General features: G+C 35.4%; 1 protein-coding gene across 1 annotated transcript in view; it reads left to right on the forward strand.

Moving 5' to 3' along the window:
* LOC124161853 (gastrin/cholecystokinin type B receptor-like) overlaps window positions 1-22,535 on the forward strand; it is a 531,853-nt gene that overhangs the window by 69,971 nt on the left and 439,347 nt on the right. The gene's annotated exons all lie outside the window — the stretch shown is intronic.

Consider the following 22,535-nt stretch of genomic DNA (forward strand, 5'->3'; position numbering starts at 1 on the left):
TGTGGCAACCATTATACATGTAGTATTAAATACCAGAAGAATAATATTAAATACTAGAATATACCAATGTTATGCCCCACTGGAAAAAACGAGTGCTTGCTAAAATCATATTAAAATTATTTAAATTGTTAACGTTTTTCGTTAAAAGTTTCCAAATTTTAAGACAAAATGGCGAACAGACGAAATTAACCGATTTTGAAAAAAAGTCTTATCTGTAATACCAACCCGGGTACGCAATTTTTGCCGGGTATTACGATTCGCTCCTAAATAAAAGAGGCAAAAACGAGGCACCGTAGGTACCCTCGGTATGACAACCCGAAGCGTGTTGCTCCGGAGATAGGTTCTCTCCTCCGCCACGGGCGTCGCCTGCGTCACACATCGTCCTCTACGTCTCTCCGCTGTTTGCTTCCGGCGTCCCTCGACCGGAAAATCCCCCGATTTCCTTTTCTCGCAAACTGCGCCCTCTCCCGCCGAACTGACTGACCCCATCGCCCACTCGTTTCGTCCTATTCTCATTGCGCACCTCCCATCTCAGCCCGGAATCAAGTATCGTAGATTGGAGAGGGAGGCCTTGAGGGAAAGGACCCCTTGGCAGTTGGAACGCCAAGGATAATTCACTCAAGGGTGATCCTCCGTTTGCAATCCAAGATAAGAAAAGCGCTGAGACAAGGCCTCTCCCATTCACTGCGATACTATCCGTAGAAAAATGAAACTTCGTTTGCCGTTTCCGATGTAACTGCCGTGAAATAATGCCTTAGTAAGCTAAGCAAAAACTAAAGAGCTCTCGAGTCTACGAAGTTCTTCATTGAGCGTTGGCCTTCGCGATGTAAAATTTTGCTTAAATTATAAACTTGTTATTTTGTCAATTTATTATTAAATTTTTAGGGGGCTTAAGGATCAATTATTTTGCTTATTTTTCTCTCGATCTGTAACATCGGGTAAAACATGTACTTTTAATTGGTTAAATTTATTATTTCATTCATAGGGAATCCCAAAAATGAAGTGATAATTATAAATTTAAATCGCAACAAGCCATTTACATTTCACACAAAATAGGAAAATATAATGGATTATAGTAACGAGTAAATATTAAAATTAAACTCCGCAACGAACGATTTTCACACATATTTTATCATTCTCGTGCAACGGTATAATTACATAAATTTTCGAATAAAATCAACTGATTTGGGCGTTACTTGATGGAACGATAAAATGTTCATGGTGAAACAAAACCCAGTACTCTTCCACAAACTTTTTATTATTAGCTGTCAACTAGTTTCGACGTTTATACCGTCATTATCAAGACTAACTTAGGTTAGACGGTACCTAGTTAGTTAGATAATGACGGTATAGTCGTCAAAACTAGTTGACATCTAATAATAAAAATTTTTTGGAACAGAGCTGGGTTTTGTTTCACCATGTACATATATTTGAGGAGCCAAGAATAAAATTAATTTTCAGTTGTTAAATACAATGTTCAGCCCGGGGGGTCCGGACCCCCTCGAAATATAAAAATACCATCATTTTTCCTCATAAAAGAAAACAAGATATTGAAAAATCATGACTTTAAAAATATTTCTATAACAAATGAAGTTTTTTCGATTATGAATAGTATTAAAATTAGTTTAAAACCCATTTCTTAGTACCCTGTTTTTCAAAAATTTCCCCCCCTGGTTTTGGACCCCCACTTGAACGAAATTCCTGGCTGCGCCACTTAATGTAGACGTCGGTTTTCAAAATCTATACAGGTCGTACACGGATGTGTCACAATATCACAGCTGTAAGACTAAGTCTTTCCTTTCTCTTGGACTATCACTACTTACACAGAATATGAACATTTCTAACCTCTATAAGAATAAATCTGGTACATTCTCTCGCGGAACTGTAAGATATCTATAAAACATTAAGAGAAACGTGATCTATTTGTTCTACTCTTTAGGATACATGTCGTTGGAACATATTCAGTACTAAAGACAGTGGACTATCAATCATCCTCAAAGGAACCATTATTTGAAGGATTTGGAAGAAAATATAAAGGATGATGATCTCACAGATAAAGTGAAATAGATGGCTATAAGAGAAGAAAACTCTACAAAAGCCCGATAAGCCCAAAAGGAAACAGGGGAAAGGATCCTATTTTACGACTCATATTCACTCATGTGTAATGATCCAGATATTTTTTTCCTAATAAATCCGCTCATATTGAATAAAAGCAATGAATATAAAAGGTAAAGACTACACATTGGAGTAAATGTTTTAAAAGAGAAAGAGAAAAAATGAAAATCATTGAGTTGATGTTCGCCGATCACAGTCGTCCAGTTAGTGATAAATGAATAATAAAAAAACTGGCAAGTATGTGAAGAAATAACGAAGGCATCATAATGGTCAAATGCATAAAATCTAATGAAAGACATTAATAATACTACGAAGAAACCTCTTTTACCCACATTGGGTTAGGTAAAAAATACAAAGTGTGTTTATAAGTGGCATATTTGGCAAGTACGATTAAAAACCACTCAATCAAAAATAATTTAAACAAAATATAAATATTGAGGTAAGTTGATTGCTACCCAGACAAATATAATAATAAATTTTCATTACAATAAATGATCACATTATTCCGATTTGAACTAACGATAAAAATAAAATTACCGAGCTCCACGCTGCTGAGTGAGATGAAGAAGAGAGATTATGGTTAAAAACTAATTTCTATTTTTCAGTGTGTTAATGAAGGGGTGACGCCAGTTATTTGCCTGTACTGGACTGAAACATAATGAAAACTACATTCATGTAACCAGTGACCTGTATGAACACAATGTGTGAGGCCCTCAGCGTAAAATTTGGACTTTCAAACGGCCAAGCAGTTTTAAATTTTAAGCCAATAATTTCTGCAAGGAAATCGTAGATGTGATCGTGAATACTCGAGATAAGCTATAGAGCGCAATAAGTTGAAGAATCTAGGACGTCATCCTGGAGTTGAATAATCGTTTCAAAAATTGAAAAATGCATTTCAGATTGCGAATAAAGAATAAATTTAACATTTAACATCAGCAGGAGGGTTATATTTAAAAGAATTTATTTTCGTATGGAAACTGAGAAAGTCATGAGAGATAAGGGTGAAAGGAAGGACTTTTTGCAATTAATTTGAAAAAGTCTGAGTCGCTTCCAGGGGATTCTGCTTAGGAAGTCCAACAATGACACGCTTAAACCAAGGGGAAAGAGGCAAGAATACCCCACCGGGAAAGAATCTGGGTCATTTAAAGCGAAGAACTCAAATCAAGATAAAAGTAATCCTTAAAAAAACGCTCACCTTTGTTTCATTCTAGGAAAGGTTTTCAAAGAATACCACCGATTGTGAAAAGGGTACGTAGTCATTTTACCTCTTCCCTTAGCTCAAGATTTGTTGAACAGTATTGAATAATCTTACTGACGAAAAATGAACGGCAAGAAAATACGTATTTTATGGCACTTTTTTTAGACTTGGTGGGCTAATATGTTTTTCATTTATTTCCCAGCGCTTCTAATGGCATCGGAACTCCATTACTGCTCTATTTCTATGGTAACGTCGAAAGAGACAAAAAACGTTGTGCATTTTTAGATTCGTTCTCTCAAGAGATAAAGGAACTTATATGCCTCATAACAGCATAAGGAACCTTTTTACATGATTGACTTACGTAGCAAAATATTGTTTCTAGCGCAAGTGAAAATATATGAATAGTTATTAAATCGTACGAATTCACTGTATAAAACAGATTAAAACTGCTGAAACATATTAGAATTTTGTAGGTGTTTTATAAAAGTTATAGATATTTACTTAATTTTTGTCATGAATACAGACTAGCTTAAATCCTTTTGATCAACATCTTTACTAGACTCGTAGTGCCTTGACTGCTGAAGCACCAAATAAATTGAATAAAATTAAATATGCCATAAAAATAAATATTTTTGAACTATTACTTCACCATTGCATCGAACAGCTTACAGTGGTGTGGGATTGAAGAACTTTCTTAACCCTTAACCAGTGACGTGCGATTCTTGTTACACTACCAGTGACGTGCGGTCTGGGAAACCGCAATAAAACAAAAATTCGTAAAACGTTGAAAAGTCATTTTTATTGTTTAGTTTACAGTTTCTTTGACTTCTCAACTATTATAAAACTTATATTTAATATTATGCATTCCCAATACGAACCAACTTTTTCAGTAAAAATTATTATTTGAGACAGGATAAAAAAACTGATATCAAAAACACTTATCATTATCGTACTTTTTTAAATTATGTACTTAATTATCCACGATATGCAAATAAAAATGCTCCCTTACAAATTATTAATTATTATTATTCTTGAAAAATCACTAGCAATTGTTTTTAACACCTCTTTGAGTTATTTCCACCTGCATTACGTTTATTAGTTTTTCCAATTTTGTGATGTGAGGTCTCACAGACCGCCACTAAAATTCATTTTCTAATTTTAAGAAATAAATAATAAGAACGTTGAATTTTAAGAGTACTGTGTCCTTAATATAGAAAATTAAGACGCTCTCGAGGATTATAGATATTTTGAAATAGCAATTTTGAAAATATTCATAAATTTGAAATCGCAGCGGTCTCTCAGACCGCACGTCACTGGTTGAGGGTTAAAATAACTATGGATATGAAAGGAACGGAGGTATGAAAGGTATTCAAATGGAGGAAAACGGAGGGTTTGGGACGCTAAGACATTTGAAGCCGAAGAGAGGGGGAGGATTAAAGACACATGAAACTTGGTTCGCCCAAGTGACGCTCAAAGGGTTCGTTTCGCATGGCACCGCTTCTCCTTCTCTTGCTTTTTAAGCGCGTCCTTGTTGAAGACACCGCTACGGGCGGGAAAATTTCTTTTTTTTTAGTCCTCCAGAGGCATTGCGCAATGGACAGGTACTCTCATCCTTCACTCTTCAGATGCAAGGGGCGGTGGTGTCATATCCAGCCGGCCCTTGAGAGCAAACCCTCTCCTCTATAGGCACCAAACACTTCTCAACGTCGCGTCCCTTTTTGGGACCAGGATAGTCGTCGGGACGACCCTTTCATTCGCGAGCTGTGCGCCGAGCTCGCTTCTTGAGGCCACAAGCCATTGAAGGTGACATTGCGGATGTAGGGCCTACGCTGCTGGCCTCTTCTCCTCGAGACAGAAACTAGGGAGACGAAGAAATGACAGATCTGAGGCGGCATTGTGACCTATGTACCTTGAATATGCAGTGAGCGCATGGGATCCGGTACAGAAACAATTAATCCGCGGACTGAATAAAATACAAAGGAAGGCTGCGCGTTTCGTCAAAAACTGCTACGGGCGTACAGACAGCGCAACGCAGGTGTTAAGTGAATTAGGCTGGGAGCCGCTGGAGACTGGGAGGCTGAGCGCTAGGCTTAGATTGCTTGAACAATTGAGAAAGGATGTCTTTAAGAACGACACGGAGAACATAATATTAAAGCCACACTATATTTCCAGGTACGAAAGAAGCGATAAATTAAGAGATATATTTTGCCGAACGGATAGATATGGGAATTCGTTTTCCCCCCGAACCATAAAGGACTTTAATAAATGGTAGTCCCAACTTCGTAGAGCACTTCATTTTTTATGCGTAGACGGCTGGTGTCCTAACACCCCCTGCCACACGCCTTTTAGGCGGCTTTCTGGGAATTAGGTAAATGTAATAACTCCTTTGATCCATTCCACTGCAAGGAACACTCTAACAAACGTCATTTGAGTGAGGAAAGTTTTTATCTTTCAAAAATATTCACAGAAATCACAGAAACAAGCCGGGTAGGATTATAGCCCACAAAATTTAGCTCTATTAACAATTGAGATTAGATTGCTATGGTTTATCTCACAAACACGTCGATCACAGCCTTTGAATTAAGGAGTGTTTTGAAATTGCTGGAGCTCCATAACGGGTCTATTCCGTTGAAAAAAACGTATACCCAATAATATGCTGACGTCTTCCATCAAAATTTATGGGTTATAATTTTCGTAGAGGTTGAAATGGGTTAGGATCCAATGCCTGCGCTAAGTAAATACGTTGGTCATCGTTTGAATTTTAAGATTTCGAGAACGAGCCTTATCTCACAAGAAAAATTGTCAACACTTCTGCGTGGAAGGTCTAAAGGGCATAAATACTTGTAATAAATAAGGAAATGTTGGTAAAATTTTGTTTGCTAATTGGATAATCTGCGTAAGTACGTATGTCCATGACCTCAATATCCACCCCACACAAGTAATTAGCATGAAAAATATTTTGCTAAGTGAGGAGATTAAGAGTGGTTGATTCGAGTACAAAAAGTAACCCACAGCGTAGCAGTCTTTATAAAATTACCTTAATTTATTACAAAGGGAGATCATGTACATATATGGCATGAGTTTACATAACCAATATTGTCTGGAGCAAACCAATTCAGAGAGAGGATATTAATTCACTCATTCAATCACCAACATGAGGTAAATAGATGAAAGAAAGTGCCAAGAATAGATGAAGATGATTTATTCTAATTTCCATGAGGTGAAGTGATTACATGAATTTTATTTTAGTACACCCATTGCACGTATGGTCAAAGGCTCTATTTTAGCTCGCAACGCTGGCTTGAATGAAGAATTCCATGAACTTGGAAAAAAATAATGTAATTCTAAACATCTATTTTCATGAGTCAAAGAGAAAATTCCAACGACGACAAGCGACGCGAACCATTTAGTACCTCGAGTAATATAGCGGCCATCTCATACGAATGACGAGCTTGAAAGCGGTGTACAGGGGCATTCCGTGGAAAAGCGGCAAAGTGCGTGGTTCTCAAAGTTGCCTCGCCGTTCACATCTCGTTTCCCGCTAATTGCATGGCAACGAAATCATCTCACAACACTCATTGCGACAAAGAACCACAGTAAAAGACCATTTACTATGTAAAATTCTGTGCATTATCTATGCAGAAATGCAATGAGTTTAATTTTTTTAAGTCTAAAATAAACACTTATTAACCGATTGTACACAAAGAACGGATTTAAAGGAAAAGACAAATAGCAACAAAAAAATCCTTGCAATGAAAAAAATTGGCAATAATTGTAGCTTCAGCTCCATTTTCGGAGTATTGATTTTGTTACATATATTTTTTGTATATTTTAAATTTACTATTAAAATAATGCTGGTCAAAATTTGAATAGCAGCTCAGTACCGTTTTGTGAGAATTGAAAACCTGTATAATTTGACGGATACTGGTACCAACTTATTTGCCACGAGAATGGTTAAATGTTATAACAATACTATGTTACTAAGGAAAAAACGTATTCCGAGGAACGAAATTTCATCACCATATAAAGGCGAAATTCAAGGGTTACTTCTCCTTTTTTGATGCAAAAATAATACCATCTCCCACACATAATAACTAGCAACCTATGTTTGAAAATTGTGAACTCTGTTCCTCCTGGATACCTTTAGAGAGAATTCTAAGTATATTAAAAAAAAACTTGAATTGATGTTAATGAGTTTCAATAGGATATTGTTAATAATGAGTTTTGGACCGCTGAAATTAGTTTATTTGACGAGAATGTAGAATCAAGGGCTGTGAAATCTCTGCTTCTCTCCTTGCCTCTCAACTCGAGTTGAAAGGAGATCAAAGAGTTTGTGTGGAATCAAAAAATTAAAATAAAGCAAATATTTTATCTCCGAAAGCACAAAGGTAAACACCAGCACAACAATTGAAAGAACAAATATGATGGCATTAATAACAGGTGCAATAGTAAAAGGCTACATTAACCATGATTTAAGCATAACATTGCTCATATTTAATTTCTCAAACAATTACTATTTTCCATGAAAGAGACTTATAATAGGACATAAAAATAGAGAGAAATATGTAGTTAAACAGTGATTTTTTCATGCGAATAATTTTTTCTTCCATTACAAACGCCAGACCCTCTTCTCTCAAACGTATGACTTGGAAATTTCTCACACGACGCCTGATCCTCCATGATTTATTTTCGCTAGGGATTCATATCCTTCTCAACCTTCGAACTCCGTTCATCAGTCCCCTCTCCTGTCCCACCCGACCAACCACGTCGTTTGTCTTCTGTTACACACTCCTGCCATCTATCTCCAGATTCCATATTTCCAAAGGCGTCTGTGAATAATCCGGGAACCTTCTCAACTGGGTCCATCAGCCCACAGTCTTCCCTTTGCATTTTACATGACTTTACCCTTAGCTATCTCTTCCATCGGTGGATATTTTAGTCACGCGATTTTTTCCATAGAGCAGAAAGTAATCTACTGGACCAAATAAATCCGTTGAATCCACTCTTGAATGAGTATCACGTTTTAAATAGAATCTTGTAATAACCGAACTCGGTGAACCAGAGCATAAAATTTCAATCCATTACGGCCTCAGCTCTCAAAGGAACTGTACCTCCAATCCTAAAACATGTTCTTAATTTACTGGTCCCGATACATACGAATTTTTTTTTTTAAATAATCATCTCTTTCCGGATAGGGAGAAGTAAAAGGTGTGATCTCCTTCAATGAGACTAATTTTGAGTACTCGCAAAACATCTGTTAATAAATCATATATATTTTTAGACAAGACTCATTTGATTCTTCCTCGCTTATACTGACAAACCTGAATATTTTAAGGATACTTTTATTCTAGTCGTGATTATGTATTTCTACAATATTATGTACCTATTTTAGTGGTGTGGAACCAAATATGTATGGCAGAAACGAGTGTTCACCACGAAATAAGTTAATCAAAGAAATTATCCATCATTTATTACACTCCTTAATATTTTTTATTGCAAGCTCCTTTCACATATTTAATGTCTTAAAAAGCTCTTGTACACCAAACTGAATTCATAAATAAGTGTTAATTATAGATTGTAATTATATTATGAAGAGGAATTATATTGTGAGTATTGACCAACAACAAAGAACTTTTGCTATCATTTTTCAGAAAATAACTCACACAACTTCCTTTCTGCAGGGTAAATTGTTCATATTTCATCCATTTTTAAATCGTTTTCATTGTTCACCTCTTATGAAGTTTTTAGTGCATAATTTCTCATCCACCATCTTGTATGATGTTGGGCACGATAGAATGGAAGTTCTTAATATCATTAAAATAAGACATTGCAATATTTCCACTTAGTTTTATTAATACACAACGCGTTTCGTCGTTACAAACAACATTATCAAGTGTAAAAAAAAGTCTTAGAGAGTTTCTCCTAACATATATATCATGGTGCTTGTATACCAAGATATATATGTAAGAAAGAACTCTTTAAGACTTTTTCACACTTGATAATGTTGTTTGTAACGACGAAACGCGTTGTGTAATAATAAACCTAAGTGGAAATATTGCAATGTCTTATTTTAATAATCTCATTCACCAATTTTCATTTTTTTCGGTTGCTACTAATGTAGGCAAACGTTCTCTCTGATCGAATATATGAATTGGACCTCTAATAACGTCACCAACTCATGGCAAGTGGGGATAAATGTCACGTGTTCTTCATTTGAATTGACAATAGAATGGTCTCTTTCACTTCCATCGACAGCATTCGTTCAGAGGATTACAATCTCGGGCCAGAGTGAAGGACCTCCTTTCGACGACAAAACCTCTTCAAATACATTTCGATAATGACGCGCCGTCCCGACATCTGAAAAAAAGTAGTTTGCTTAACCGATTTCGGAGATTCCATTTTTTTAAACAGGTATTCGACACACGTTTTGCCGTAGTAATTAATATGTTAATGCTGGTATATTCAGTAACAAAAATTAAAAAAAATTGCTGTTAGTTTAAAAATGAATACGTGCATTTTAGAGCAGCTGACGTCATAAAGGAATGTGTTAATAAAAAAAATGCTCCACAAGACTGAATGCGGAAAGACAGGGAGAAAGAAGTAATGCAGGAGTACGGAACCGATTCAAAGACTAGACCACACGTTATAAGTGTGTTTTTCAGCAATCCTGATTAATAAAATCCCGAATGCTTGCATTAATGAATGGCGAGTTTCCAATCACTCGTTGAGAAACATTTTATTTCTCACGAAATGAACGAATTTATATGCACAAATATATATATATTCATAAAATCAGATCCATTATACCAATCGCTCTGCTTTACAAATATAAATATTTAAAAACTCAGTAATCTTCGCAAATCATGGCTTCTGCCGTTGACTATCAGTCCAGAATGTGAAAGAGTACATAAAGTAAAACGGAAGCAGTGAAAGGAGATGGACAAGGAGATTAGGGACTGGGTGAACTTTCTCTGCGTGGAAAAAATGAAATAAGAAGGAAAACAGGGCTCAATGAAGGACCGGAAAAAGAGGGGAAAGTGCCATAGAGAGTGAGCTGTATGGGCCGAGAGATTTTTCCTGGAGGAGCCCTGGACCTCAACAAAAAGGATTATTGGGAAGACTTCCCGGAGAACGTCAAAATCGTATCCCACGCTATTCAACTGGAAACCCCAAAAGGCCGCTTTCATAGAATTCTGCCTCAGCGTTGCCTTCGCTTACATGATTTTCCTCGACCAAAAATAATAGTAATAATAAGGGCACATCTTCCTTCTTAATGGGAATGCTAAAAGAACATTGTGTAATAATAATATTTGACTCACGGCATTTAATACAAAAACTGAATAGCATGGCTCTTTATAAAATCAGGAAATACTTACTTTTCGATAATGTTACTGTAAATAAAATCATAACTTAGTAGTTTCTATTAAAAAAATCCCCTCATTAATTTAATACGAGATAAAATAAATGTTTTGCGTTTCATTTAATGTGTTTTTGTGTTCAAATAATTTTTAAGTCACGGAACTGCGCTTAATTAGACCAAAGTTATATTTTTTTAAATGAAAATTCAAATACCTTGTTTCATCTAACGTATTTATGAAAAGGTTAAAAGGTATACGTTATACACAGGTGAGACAAGTTCCAGCTATGCTCATTCATGCTAATACTGATGCATTTCACATTTATATGTAAAAAGTCTTTTATTCGATATGTAATATAATTAAAAATTATTTCACGTTCATCAAAACTGTAGATGACTGTTTATTATACGAAATCAGCAAAATAGATGAATTTTCTAAAAAATATATTGCTTTGATAATGTCGGACTCTATCTCCGCATGTTTCGATTTTCAAAATGATTGCCTAATTAATTTTTGATAATATGTAAGTAAATAAATATCATGTAAAATAATGACACCTCAACTAGCGTTGACATTCAAATTCCGAGCCTCAGTATTTTTTCGCCTGTAAGTTTGTATTTCTGAGGTTTTTAGGTTTTATTATTTGGGAAAATCGAAGAGGCTGTACAATTCTAATTGATTATTGTGTTTTTAGCGTTTTTTGTTTCACCAATTTTTTAATATTTTCAACAGTATAAAATAATTTTTCCCATAGCTTTAAAACTTTATGAATTATTAAAACATGTCTCCAATAAGTAAAAAAACAAATGGAAACCCCAAATGTTGTAGGTACTTATCTCACTTGAGCTTCACTACTTCGCTACTTAGCTTACTTGAGCTAATGAGAGCTTATCTCACTTTATGCCTCTGGTTAAATTTGAAATTGTATAAATTAAAAACAAATTACTCAGAATATTTGCGAATACATTTGCGAGATTCGAATTGGATAGAGAGCAGTTTTAATCCCTTCTTTTTACCAATCAATTTGGAATCGAAGTTAATAAAAAGCAATCATTTTGACTCCGTAATTGAGATAAGCTGTAGTCATTAATTAGGACGCATTAAGGAATGAGTTCAAATTATCCGTGCCTGATTTATCCGTAGGTAGATCGTGTGAGTTCGGTAAATTCAAATTCTCCGTTCAAAATCGAGAGAAATGGTTTCTAGCAGGTGAAGCTGAAAGGATGAGATAAGGGTGGATTTGATTCCCCCCAGGTATCACGTTTTTTTCTTGGACGTAAATTAATTTGCAGACCTCTCCTCATAATTAGAGCCCTGTAATCAGGTGAACTCCCAATCAAATGTGATTACGAGTAGGAGCGTGTAAATACAGATCTTATGGGCTATACAATAAGTAAAAATAAACAAAAACTTGGCGCTCGCATTTTTAACATGAATGGCCATAAACTTCAAAATGTTTTTGTTTGAATGAGAGAGAAATATGTCGTCTAATAAAGGTTCAATGCTAAAAAATAATTCAAAATTTTAAAATAGTGCTGATCTGAGTCCTCCTATCAGGTAAATATGTATCAGACATGCCCATTCTATTATGAATATTGGCCATTTTATCTTGCGATCCAAAAAACTTGTTTGATATCTAACTTCACGAAGTAATAATAATAGTTTCCTTTATTTTCGCGAGCACTGAGGCCCATGAGGAATAAATGTACAAGTTTTTTATATTTTCAGCTTTGGTACATTCATAGAAGAAAATAAATAAATAAGTAAATAAATAGAATTTCAGACAAATGCATCCTGTGCAGATTGCCAATAGCATGAGAGCATTTCAGAAAAACAAAATGTTCGGTGAAAGAAAAAATCAAACTTTGATATAACAGACTAATTACAAAATCTAAGGTGATTATTCATCATGACAGTAGTGTCAAACAAACAAATTTTTTTCCAAAAGGATAAAAAAAACATTAAGATAACACAGGGATTTAACACAATTCTAAACTCATTTACTTAGCCATTTATTCACATGTGTATCAATAAAATTAATAATAATAATTAGGCTATACATGAACGCAAACAAGAGGAATTTAAATTGAAATTAATGAGGCATTTTTCAGAAACCCATAAGTGCTATGTTTAAATGTATTGATGTTTGTTATACCTCTTAATTGGGCTGGAAGAGAGTCACGTCACAGGGACCTAGTTTCTATACGAGTAGATAGGAGTTTTACATTGTCTGAGATTACTAATGCATGCATGAGGCACAGAGATCAGGTTAACATCTCATAATAATCACCTATTAAAACTGCCTATGGTCGAAAGGTTTCCTTCGTTTGATAAAGTATTAATAATCCTTATTTAAGCGAAGCGCTACCTGCTAGCAGGGTACTCAGCTATCTGCTAGCAGCCTGCATCGTAGCTGCGCTCATAGCCTCGCACCAGGGTGGCCTCACACGGCGGCAGCCGGAACCAGAACGACGTCACGCGGACTTTTCTCAGCAGTTCTACTTTGCCGTCGCATTTTCGCGCACTTAAAAATTTTCACTTTTCGTTTAATAGCGAAAAATAGATATCGTCATTGGAAAATATAAAAGTGTGAGATGCATACTCCAGGATTAATAATCTTTCGATTTAGGCAATAAAAATAATAGGAAACCACCCTATTACTAATTGATTTAACAATAGTGTCATTTGATGAAGTTTTAAATGAAGACTATTACAGAAGCAAGTGAACGGTGTATGGAATGAATGCACTCAAATAAACAAAAAAAATGTTTGATCCTCTGCAGAGTAAGGGAGTTAGAGTCATTCAGTTAAAAAAATCAAAGGGTCATTTTACAAGCAGATAAAGGTGAAAGATAAAGCAGTATAGCCATGCTGTGTCCTAGATTCTGGGCGCAGATGATCGTACCACAGGGGATTTCTAAATGGATTTGGAGTTGCCCATGAGCTCTAAAATTATGCGAAAAGCAACGTTTTAAAATTACCGCGAGGCCATTTCAGGTAAATATGTTCCTTAATAAATCGTCGTTTCTTCGAAATAGCCGTGAAGGCACATCTTTGTAAAATATATCGTCTCTTCATTAGGGCATCATTTACAGTGCACCATGATTTCTTTCGGGTGAATCATTATATTGCCTGCATTATCCAGCCCCGTATCCGAAACATTTTGACTGGGTCATGAAATATCATATAAATTTGGAAATGTAGAAAATTAGAGTTTAGCTTCAAAACTTCTTGCTGAGAAAATATTTATGCTGTATAGAGACTGAAGTAAACCGAATGCCTCCCGATTTTAAATTTTTCTGATCTATTTTTCTGATCTTAAGTTCAACCGTTATTTGAACTCATGGCACATTCCAAAGTTATATCACAATTAATATATTTAATTGGCAGGAATAGGTAAAATAATGATGGAGCTCGTGAAAATTTTTTTTTCAGCATCCGTGTCCCATTCTTTTACTTGTGATGATATGCTATAACTATACATGGAAATGATTATTGGTTGAAAATTATTATTGTTTCTAAAATGCAAAATACATGAAGTGAAAAAAATCGACTTCATTAGGTTTCCGATGATATATTAAAATTATAAAAGATAAGGGAGATCATGTGAACTAACTGCATTCTATCGCTCTTACTAGGTCAATGATGATGTCATAAATAGTATTCTTTGTCATCGATCACTGAATTCATTTTATAGCAATGCATAACAATAATTCGTCAACAGTTATTCCTTTTTACAAATCCGACGCATTGCTCAGATTCAAATTTTGGTTTGCCCTAAACTTTTCACATTATTTCACAGAGTTTTGGCTTTTTTTGTAGCTTCATTAAGCGTCTACTTTAGCCTGTAAAACGATTTCCGTAAATTTTCCGAGAAAATAAAAAATGAATCAATGCCAGTCTCCGATAGGAAAATTCAAGACTAAACGTAAAGTAAAAAGAATTTGGCTTTCCTGTCAATAATTACGGGTGACATATCCTATTGTGACTTGGAATATCGAATTAGTACGGATAGTTTTAACCAACTTTTAATTTTTAATGAGTCAAATTTTACGGCTATGGATCGCAATGTTAAACTGGCAAATATAATTTTTGCCAACCTGACTCCAACTGTCCAAGCTAAAATATTAAATATATGCGCTCCTAAATTCATATCCAAATTAGAAACAATAACAGGGTTTTGTTCGAATCAAATTGTTTGTCCACACCAACCCATCGGTCAAAATTTTGCTCCTGATAATAATTCATAATGATACTTAAACTTGTAAAAAAAGGCAACATTAACTGGGGAATGAAACACTCCAATGGCCGTAACAGGGCGTAACACGTTTTTCCCCTGTTACGGCCACTGGAGATTCCCCAGTTGACCTTGAGGCCGTAGAGCTCACCTTTTTATCTGAGACAACATTAATATCAGCTTAAGGTTGTCATATCATTTCATGTCAAGTAATTAATCCTAGATTTATGATACTTCTTATCGGATGAAATCAGATGCGGGATTCGGAATCAATTATCATATACCGCTCACGTTGAAAAATGTGATTATTTGACGTAGAAATGAGGCAAAAGAAAAATTACCACCAAAACAATCAATTTATACGGGGGAGGGAGATTGCAATTTTTACAGTTTTTGTCGTGATGTTTCATTGGTGGATCACCTTCTATTAGCTCTTTTTCGTTGGACATGAATGAGGAGTGTATGCATCTTTGTAAAACGTTTTAATAAAATGTTTCACAAAAAGCACCCACATGCCTAATTTCTCGGTATTCGTCAGTCTACCACCTAGTTCTTACATTGCTTTAAAAAAAATTGCAATGCATCCCGCGTGGCAATTCAACCAAAACTATCTCGGAATTGTTTAACCCTTAACCAGTGACGTGAAATATTTGTTACACTACCAGTGGCCTGCGGTCTGGGTCACCGCAATAAATCAAATATTCAATGTTGCGACGGCATTTTTATTGCTTAGGCTAGTGTTTCTTTATCTGCTAAACCATTCTAAACGCTTTATTTTATGCGTTACCAATACGCGTCAATTTTTCGTTAAAAAAGTAATTTAAAACAGGATCCAATAACTGCGTCAAAATATTTGAGTTATTACTATCGATTTTAAGTGACCATTCCGCCATATCAAAAAAGGTCTTAAATGTTTTAAAGTGGGATGTCTAAATAATTAGAAACATTTGAATTTATCTCGTTTATTCCTTTTCTTGATGAATCCTGCAGGCGTTATGTGAGGTCTTTTAGACCACTAATCGAATAAATTTGTAAATTTACAGAATTAGGTAATAATAATTTCATTTAGTGGTATATCCTTATTTTACAAAAATATGAAGCTAACGATGGTTATAGGTATTTAAAAACTGTCATTTTTAAAATCTTCATAATTTCAAAAACGCAGCGGTCTCTCAGACCGACATCATCGGTTAACGGTTAAACAGAGAGTAGTTTACTCAGAGGTAGGTGAGCCAATTGAAGCCATTTCTCAATTCTCTCAAGACAGCCTTATTTCGAAAGGAGCTTAAGTCATTGTGTTAACACGAGGCAAATGTAAGCGCTGGGATCAGTTCGGTCACCAGGAAGTTACGTGAATACGCATCTACAACCGGCGAGTTTCATGAAAATCGGCTCTACATTCCACCTTCGCATTAAATCATAGCTTTGCTTTAGGGTTAAGCAAATACGCGTGTATCAGGAAACATTTAATGATATGTTGTAAGGAAAACTATCAAATACTTTCAATGGTATCCGGCTCAACTCCGTGTAATTTGAGGTTCACAAATGACAAAACGACTTTTCGTTTTCTTCCACGGATATGTTTTTGGTACAACATGTTTCAGTCTATAGAGGTACATAAAAATAACAATAATATTTATTCTGGTGAGGTTGAGACTAAGAAGTCCCCTCTTCCACCTAACCCCTCGATAGCTTCAATGCAAACATATTAAAAATGGTAGATAAACCTTTAAAATACAAAAGATATACAATACACACAATTTGTGAAATTTCAAAAAAGATAAACAAGTATGTGTGAAAAATTTTGTGCAAAAAAGATTACTGTTTGTGGGAAAAAAAGATGAGGATAAGGGTGCAATATCCTTCAGCGAAAAAAAACACTGCAGGAAAACGCCCACACAAGAAACATGGGGGGCATGAAAAACCTGCGAAAACCTACTGCTAGTTTTTCTACCTAGATAAGCTACCTAGTGCAAGAGAATTACTTGAAAATGACCTCTTGAGGTTGAAATACGCTTTACCAAATATATATATATCAGTGGAAGATAAAAAAGTCGTTTCATCATTTGTGAAAACTACCAAATTAAATTGAAGCCCACGGAGCACAAAATAATAGTGGCAGTTCTTATCCATGATCATCGATCGCCGGAAAATAGTGAGGCGATGAAACTGCAAAACGAAAGGATATGTTTAACAAAAATAACTAAACGAGAATCTCTGGTGACCCAATCATTAGAGCATCTTCAACTTGAGCTCTTTTCCTTATAGTTCTCATATAACAGCGTACCACGAACAAAAGTTCAAGTTGCCAATGCGTGCTCATATTGCAGAAGATATTTTCACGGAATACTCTAGGGCAGTGGCTGCCTGTAAGTGGATCGCCAGTTACGAGCGAAATTACTTTAAAAAAAAAAGATCGGTAGAATGTTGGGAAAGATAATTTTGACAAAAACACTCTTCGTCACTGAGACATTCTCTCGTAAGCTTAAAGTTCAAGGAATGTGATAAGTGCGAAATTTCCATGAGTTGGGCGCAAGAGTTTCGTTCCATTAACACGTCTGGGAGGACCACAAACAGAGAGAGAGAAATGCTCGCAGTTGTGTAAATAACCACGAACTACGTCAGACAGGTGTACGAAAGGGAAGGAGAGCGAAGAAACAGTGGCCTACTTGGCTTGAGTTCAAGACGTCATTAACTTTTCTCCAAAAGACTTACGGCCGTCCATTTTCAACCGCAAATTTTGTCGAAGAATAGAAAAGGATTCAGAAACGGTAAAATATATCTCTCTTTCTGTTTAATAATCTATCATTATCCATATTTTCATAAATTGGAGAATCAGAAATAATTACGGCGGAGCCCGCGAATAATCAACTGAGCAGACAAAGCTTCCGGCCGTGTAAATGTCTTAATGAAACATAATAAGCAACTGAGGAGAGTAAAAATTCACTATTGGGATAAATGTGTCTGTGATTCAAAACCCCATAGCTCAAAAAACAAAATATCCCAAGAGGGTAGAAATTCATTTCCTTGAATAGTTGCAGAAAAACTGCTTATAAATGGAGAATGGAATCATTTTATAAGGGTATCTCAGTGAGAAAGAGGTTATGATGGAGATATTAACGAGTTCTGGGGAGAGAATGATGAGGGGTAAAGTCCCAAAGGGAAAATGTGTGGTTTGATATCAGAAATGAAACGTATAAAAACTTGAACGTAAGTTGAAAGAGGACATTTGGGAGGAAAAACATGAATTGAGGAGAATAGCATTAACAGAAAAAACTTTCAGTTCTCTTAATTTTCTTTTCAGTTTCTTATTACCAGCCATAGAATATATCTGACTATAGACTTTAATATCTCCACTAATGCACAAAAAGGGACATGACATGATGATACGGTGGTTTTCGCCGAGGAAACAGAGTTATTGCAGATATTGGTAACACTGCTGGAGGAAGGAATGGAAACATATGGAATGAAAATAAACGTTAAGAAGACTAAAGTGATAAAAGTGAGAAATGTAGATGGTATGAGGGTGAAGACAAAAGAAGGTGAAACACGGAATGTGAGAAGCTACAGCTACTTGGGAACTTTGTTAACTGAAGACTGGAAAAGTATAGGAGAAATATAAAGAAGTATGAAGTGTGTTTATGCATGCATGTGAGACTTGGACGATGAGGAAGATGGAATGGTTCGATGGTTCTTCATGATTCATTGGCTAATTATTGGTGAGTACTTCTACCCACCAGCTCGTTGAGAGCACTGCATTTAATTCGTTAGAAAAGTGAAAAAGAGTAAGGACATCAATTATTTTAAAAGCGTTTAATCATTATTAGAGATGCGTGAAAATCGCAAATGTGATTAATGCGACACAGATGCGATGTGCGCAAATAAATGCGACATAGTTGCAATGACTGGACTTTTATGATATTTTTACGCAAATTTGCCTTTTCGTCGGAAAAATTCGTACATTTTGTTTCGAGCACAGTTCAAATGCTCCCCCGACACTCACCGCTTAAAGCATGTGAGCTACTGGCCAGCTGCTAGTTGGCTGGGACTCTACGTGGCCGCGAACTACAAGTGGGCGCGGGCAAGCTACACCTCCGCCACTATATGTCTTATTCCTTAATTTATTATTTTTCTACAGCATAATTATTAAAAATATTCTGTATCTTGTCATATAACTGTGTTTCACTACGTTTTATCTACCTCATTATGAAAATAAAAAAATAGACGCTAAAAATGCGGTGAACTGTTATTGAAAATGCGATAGAATAAAAATGAAAGTGCGATTTTCACGTATCTCTAATCATTGTTGTCGCATATATTACTGATTAACTCTGAAAATTAAGAATTTTAAATACGTCTCCTTGAAATAAGGTGCTTCTCATTCCTAATCTTCTCTTTGCCCTAGGAGCGCAAGCAGAAAATTAAATTACTTTCACGTTTCATTCTCCTCAAAGACCATAAATGTAACAGTTTAACTTAAACGTCCTCTGACCTTTGACATTCTTCAGGTCCAGAATCTCCAATTATTCTCCTCTTGTATAACCCGAGGCCATTTTTTCCAATGCTCGACTTCTTTACGCAATGCAAAACTTCAAAAGTTTCCGCTAATATAATGCACGAGAGGCTACGTCCATGTATCTTTAAAAGAAGCTAATAACCGAAGCGCGAATGCAAAACTTGATTCTTCACGTTTCAAGAAGGTTGCAGTTATTGCTGTTTCACATAGAATTTGTAAGATCCGCTTACGTAAACCACGTAATGGAAGTTAGTTTTTTGAAAAGAGACGAAATCTATACACCAAAAGAAAGTTATAATCAATGAGTATAAAAAAATGAGTACCACAATAAATGAATTTATTTTAAATTGAAAAGGCTTCTGTATTTTGCACCCTTTTTATTTCATAATAAATACGCCTAAATAAATATCAAGCTCTACAAAAGTTTGTAAGTATAGACTGTGAGTACATTTTAATGGATATTGACTTTGAATTCATGCACATTCTAATTAGCTATTGCATTAACGCCTTATCTTGTACACCATACAAATAAGCGAAAATGTAAAAAATTTAATTTAGAAACTTAAGAATGGGAGATTAAAAATGGTATCTCTCACTCCATTAATGCATTTAAATTACGACTAACAACTTAGCTCATTAAGTATCTCATCGCAATTTCCAATCACCTAGCCATATTTTTTTGATCAAGTTCTTAAAGTTTGTGTTAAAATAGAATAAAAAACACTTGAAATCGAATCCCACCGACGACGTTAGCCAAAGCACGAGGTTCATCAAAACACGATAATGTGTTTCTTGTATGCGTGAATGGCATTTCTAGAGTAGCAAAGCCAAAAACAAGGTAAAAAATAGGTGAAGTGAAACTATATTTTTACAATTTCTTGTAAAACCTAATGAGAACCGCAAAAGCATATTTTCCGCCCAATATAAAATTGATTTTATGACAAGAAAGCGTGGAGCAGGGGTGGTCCAAAGCCATAAAGGAAAATAAAATAAGGATGAACAGCAAAGTTTCACGATTCTGTTTAGAAGCTTCCACTGCGAACGCGAAAAGTTGAAAGTTTCATTATTAGACCGAACGTAACAAAAAAAAAACTATGGCGAGGCGCAAATACGATTTAAAATGAAAAAATATCTCTCTCCGTAGTCTGCGGTCTTTATGCCCATCTCATTCTCATATTAAGCGAGCCAAACGCTTTCAGCACAAACTTCCTTTTTCGTTATCATTGGAATTGGGGTTATGACTCTTTCTCACCTGAAATGAAAGTGACATAAAGTTCAAGATATTAAAAAAGAATACTTAATATTAAATCAAATTTCGTCTTTAAATGTATCCATAGCATTTCCAAATTTTCCGCTTTTTATGGTGCTCGCGTTTTGTTCCAAGACCTATAGAGCGTGAGTTTGCCTTCAGGCTCTGTTTCCATGAAACGTTAAGGTTCAACACAATGGCAATAAGAAAATCTACTTTATTTATCGGTATACCATATATGCAGGAAACAATATTTATATCTTGTCATTCATAGTCATTGAGAACCATAATATCGCATGGCAGTTTTTCCTATTCCCCATCATGCATAATATGACGGAAATTCTTTTACTATTGGTAGAGAAACAAAAATAACTTTTAATTTCAGAATTGGCAATGCAATATTAAATGCATAAAAGGGCCTTCAATAACGGCAAGTTTGCGTAACTTTTGCTTTTAATATGATCTTATTTACGGTGGGAAAAGTAAGGATTTTGGAGCACTCGTAAAAACTATTGCCACTCTCTTCATTTAATCAACTTTGCGTACATGGACGAGTCATAGAAAGTTAACATATTTCTATCGACGGCGTGATAAAATGAATATAATCGCCTCTTCCCAGTTAGGTTGTTGCTTGCTGACTATCCCGTGCAAAAACAATTTAAGCAGTCTACTTAGAAAAAGAAATAACAAGGTAAATTGAATATTAAAAGAAAAGAAAGATTTTGACCGCAGGGAATTCCAATTATTTCTTTCCAAACTTTTTCTCTGACTGTTCGCAGATTGAATTGAAAGTATGGAAGAAAAATGAAGATGCTGGAAATGGACCAGGAAGCCCTGAGATTGAAGACGTAAAGCATCCGGGTGAGAATTCACCAGCGAGAAAAAGGATTTAAAGGAGACGTATGCATTGGAGAGAGCTTTTAATAAGAACCCCTATGAAACGAGACCAGCGTGAGCAAATGCGGCGATGTAAATTATATAATTACGAAAAATATCGTTTTCTAGGGGTTGGATTAAGTATTTATAACATTATAATGAATTGAAAAACACAAGAAATTGCATAAGTTAAATCTTCACTGTTTCTTAAATCGATACTTAAAACTTGGAGTTCATCAATTCTATGCCTGATAAGGTCAGAAATATGAAATACTTCCACTATCGTTGAACTAACTGTAGATTTCCTTAACATAAGCCACTCTGAATTCATTCAGTAGTTTATTCTCCCACGGTATTCGCCAGACTTACCCACATTCCAAAAAAGCTGTAGCGAGACAGGAATTATTTTAACAATTATTTCTTAGAAATAACTTTTATTTCTTCCTGTTTACCCTGCATGAATTTATGCTGTTCATCTTTTTTTAGGCCCGTGATACATATGAAGTACATTCTATATCCCAGAAGAAGACCATATATGTTCCGCAATACGGTTACCGATTAACAATCTACCTCCGCATATGGAAGAAAACCTGAATTCGCACATAAAACTGGTTAAAAGATATATCTAAAGTTCCCATGCTGCAAGACAATCTTTTGTTACTGATATAAATAGGAATACAAATTTTACGCAAACAGAGATATGTACCTTCCTTTTCATCTTATCAAATAGCGAGAAAAGTATGATGGTATCATTTGTCCGTGCGTCGGGTCCAAGATACAAGATAGGGGGCCTTGCAGGCGAGCCTCGACGGCATAAACTTTTCTTCAAGTATGAAGTCGTAATAGCGTGGTTTCCTATTATTTTTTTATTGCCTAAATCGAAAGATTATTACTCCTGGAGTACGCATTTCACGCTTTTAGATTTTTAACTGATGTTATCTATTTTTTGCGATTTAATGAAAAGGAAAACTTTCAAGCGCGCGAAAA

The sequence above is a fragment of the Ischnura elegans genome, chromosome 7 (assembly GCF_921293095.1).
Source record: "Ischnura elegans chromosome 7, ioIscEleg1.1, whole genome shotgun sequence".
Lineage (NCBI taxonomy): Eukaryota > Metazoa > Arthropoda > Insecta > Odonata > Coenagrionidae > Ischnura > Ischnura elegans.